The sequence below is a fragment of the Frankliniella occidentalis genome, unplaced genomic scaffold (genome assembly GCF_000697945.3).
Source record: "Frankliniella occidentalis isolate FOCC.00 unplaced genomic scaffold, Focc_3.1 Scaffold1181, whole genome shotgun sequence".
Lineage (NCBI taxonomy): Eukaryota > Metazoa > Arthropoda > Insecta > Thysanoptera > Thripidae > Frankliniella > Frankliniella occidentalis.
The window spans coordinates 6,055-10,279 of NW_026268287.1; positions in this window are offsets into that span (position 1 = coordinate 6,055).

A 4,225-nucleotide genomic window follows, 5' to 3' on the forward strand; every position below is an offset into this window, starting at 1 on the left:
TTCGCGGTTATCTTCCCAGATACATTCCGCACCGAAACCGAGATAGCCGTCTCCTGGGCAACGCCTTGTCCGGTCCCCAGGGGTCCAAAAGTGTCAAAATTGCCTCATAGACCCAACTTTGACCGTTCCTAGGGGGTGGAAGGGGTGCCGATGGGCCAAAATGGCCCCGGCAGCTGTTCTTAGGATATCTTCAAGTACTTGAAACGGAGTCTACTTTTTCGATCCCAGATTTTCACTCCACCTTACTGCCCGGCCGAGACGATTTTCATTTTCATCTCTTGTAGAGGATTGTCTGAAGATTGTCTGAGGCGTCAAAGTCTGGGAACGCATTGCCAATCCGCAGACAAACGGGAGTCAATCCTCCTCAGTCTAACTGGGCTGAAGATCGACTGCCGATGGACTGCGGTCTGGCTGTGGTTTGTCTGACGTTTGTCCGCCGTTTGTCGATGAGGATAGTCAGCAGTCAGCCGTTAGGCTACGGTTTGGCTGCCGATAGACTGACCGTAGACTGACGATGACCTGCCGTTTAACTGCGCTTTACCTACGAATTAACCGTCACCCTCGACAAGATTCATACAACATTCAGGCTATTACTTTGCCTCGTGGTGTTTGAGTCCCAGGCTATCGTCTCGCACGCGGCGCGGTAGCTCATCAAATAGGGTATTCCGGGTAAGCTTGGCGCCGGAAATGGGAGGCGAAGATGGCGCATGTCCGCTCTGCCAGCCTCATGGCTTCTGTATCCGTGCGTCTGCTGTCCATTGCTCTGTCGCGTTTGTTAGCGACGACGTCTTGCTTCAGATTATGACAATTTCGTGTCATTAGATCAGCCAAACTATTTTGAATAATATTTTCATTCTAAACATCGAGATTGAAATCCAGACCACCACCCGAGGGGTGCCTAACTCCATAAAAATGTGTACACCGGATTACCAAATTGTAAAGATTACCAATGATTACCAAAGATTACCAAAGATTACCTATGCCTAATGGGTATGATCCACCTGCATTCTAAATCGAAACGGCCATTTTTTGTTCCGAGAAAGATGGATTTTTGTGCAACTCTTTGGTAGCTCTTGATTCTTTACCATGCTGTTACAAATTTGCATTCTATGATTGGCCAAATTGTGATTTTGTCATGGGAGGGATGCAAAGATGCCATTTAGGCAAGCTATGACCAAAAATTCATGTCTAAATCAACAAATTTGTCCTTTTAAAGGACCCCCACGAGTGTGAGGATTACCAGGGATTACCAGTGATTACCAGTGATTACCAAGTCTGTGTACACCTGATTACCACAGTTGGGCACCCCTCGCCACCACCTAACCTAACGCCACCGTGCAGTTGACCGCAGACGACCGGATCGAGAAGCCGCGAGGCTGAGATTCGACCAGCGCTATCCTCGCCTCTCGTTTCCGGCGCTTCGCTTGTCCGGAATACCCTATTTGTTCGATAAAACAAAATCGGTTATCGGAGCGCAGCGGTGATGAAATGGTTCGGGGTTCAAGTCCCGGACGGTGCCTGCGCTCTCCGAAGGACCGCCTGCAGGAGGTACTGATCTAGGGATAGCGGAGGACGGATAGCTGTAGAGGTAATTGAGGCCAAGTCCTTCCGAGATATTTATTGTTATCATTTTACTAGAGGAAGTCATTTTACTACTGTGGATACCAAAAGTTCATTTTAAACAACAAGTTTGTAAAATTACTATGGTGGATACGAGAAGGTCACTAATTATGTATTTAGTAATTTTACCGGTGTGGGTACGTAAAAATGCTCCTATTTTAGCGGGAAATTTGTGGATCCTCTGGACAAGTATATTTCAATGCGCAGTGGACACAAATTTCTGCGCCATGGTGTGCACCAGGTGCGTTTGCTACCAAAATTTGTACTATTACTCCGAATGTTTTTTTCCGGGTTATTCACTAGAACAGGCGGAGAACCGTCTTCTCACACCTAACCCCTTGAGTATTTCTATTAGAGAAGGTCTCAATTTTTCTCTGTATGTTACAGCATCAAATCACTGGCGGGTACAGCCATGGTGGATCCTGCTATTCAGGTAAGACCCTTCTTCAGCAAGAAGCAATGATCAGCTGTTCAGCCGACGCTGATGAAGTTCTCGGACTCGGGGTCTAGGACAACTCGTCCCGGCCGACTCGTTCCCGGCCCAATACGTCTCGGGGTTATCCCGTCCACTGTTAAAAATCCCGTAACCAATTACGGTTCTGGTGCGGGATTTTCTTTTACGGTGACTAACGGTCAAAACAATCCTAGGGCCTGACCGTATATCAATGATATTGTCAGCACCGCAACTTTATGATTAGGCTCAGACCGTATTTAAATATATTGGATCACCGTAATCATCTGTAATGGTCATGACCGTTAAATAAATTACGGCAGATACTAAAAGCTCCAACCGTTATGATTCACCCACCACGCAAGCTTGTCATAAAATTTATCCATAACCAGCATGTCATCAGAAATCACCTATGTAGAATACTCAATGAAGTTTGTTTTTCCAAATCAATACAAGTGCCTATTACCCTAGCACTGCGACAACAATCTGACAAGCCTGCGCAGGCATCTGCAGCATGTATTCACTTTTAATTAGGTATCACATCTCCATCCAGTCCCTTTTCCTTGTATATACAAGTGTAAGAAACACTGGCATTTGCAGTCGGGTGGTCGGGTCACACCCCCAGCCCCCAGCTGGGCCAAGGCCAGGCAGCCGCCTAGCCTAGGCGTCACTTCTCGCATAGAGTAAATTATTGCTGTCCACAGAGTATGTTTGGTCCTCGGTACTTCACTGATCTCAGATTTAAACCAGCATCGACAAGAGTCGACTGTCATTGTCCGCAGCTCAACGAAATCACTGAAAACTTGCATTTCACTTTTCACAATATCCCCTTCGATCAGTGCGCGGCAGGGTTGTTAACGATACAAAAAAAAGGATCGCGATACGTTACGATAACATTCAATCCGAGTTATCGTAATGCGATACTATACACCTCTGATCAAAAATGTAACGCGTTACGTTACGATATATCGTCGTAACGTCGTTACGATACGGTCTCAAACAGAAAAAGAGCTTTAAAACAAGAAAATTGGTGGTATTGAGCTACCCAGTCAACACGATGTCTGCTTTTTGGGAGGAAAAAGGGAAAAATCTGAGGAACTCCAATATTTGAAGGCATGCTCTTAAGATTTTGAGGAAGTATCCTCAGACGGATCCTAGGAATTTGCCTCATTTTTAGAAAAGATCTTAATCTGAGAAGTTTCTTCTCAGATGTGCTCGAGTTCGTCGAAGTTTTCCCTTTTTCCTTGTGATTTCCTGTCCGACTGTAAAATCACTTGTATCGTATCAACGTTACGGGTCCTCTAGATCGTATCGCGTTACAATACACCGTCGGCCGTAAAAGTAACGCGTTGCGATATCGATACAAAAATCGTATCGATATCGTCGTTACGCGATAAAATATCGTTAACAAACTTGGTGCGCGGTCGCCATTTTCAAAACGAAAACTTCTAAGTTTTGTTGTTATGACTTTCGATTGCTTATAAACAGTCAACAAGTTGCTGTAGTACTCTGCGAATAGTCAATTCGATCTTCCACTGTTTGTCGTCCGCTCGAACGAAAACACAACAAATCGTCATTAAATGGTTGTGTCGAATAAGCATCTTTTGATGTAGCCGGTTAAAATTGGGGTGCTGCTGTATTTCGGCACGGCGAACACGATAGCAGGCGAAAAAGGCGGTTATAAGACTTAAATCCAACTGTTAGTCACTGCCGAGGGGGAAATCACCTGCGAAATATAGTTCGCACACCTTCCCCCGAAGTAGCCCGAAATAAAGGTGAAATAGAGCGAAATAGACGCGAAATAGTCGGTGAAATAGTCGCGAAATATCCCTGATATACTCCGAAATACCCTGAAATAATTTATTGAAATAGGCGAGAAATAGCCGAAATGGCAGGAGAAATACCACGAAATAGCCCGTATGTTACGAACCCAAGTGATTTCCCCCTCGATCACTGCAGCGAGCCGCAGCCCTGCATTTGCGGAGTTAAACTGTTAGACCATAAACTATAGCCCAGCTAGAACCAACAATGGTTCGGGACCAGTTGGCTGCCCTGTGGGCCGAGTTCAAAAATGAACCCCTAACGAGATAGGGTCGGGACGTAGTGGGCCGAGTACGAGTTGGCCAGGACGAGTTGTCCTGCTCGTCACTAGAG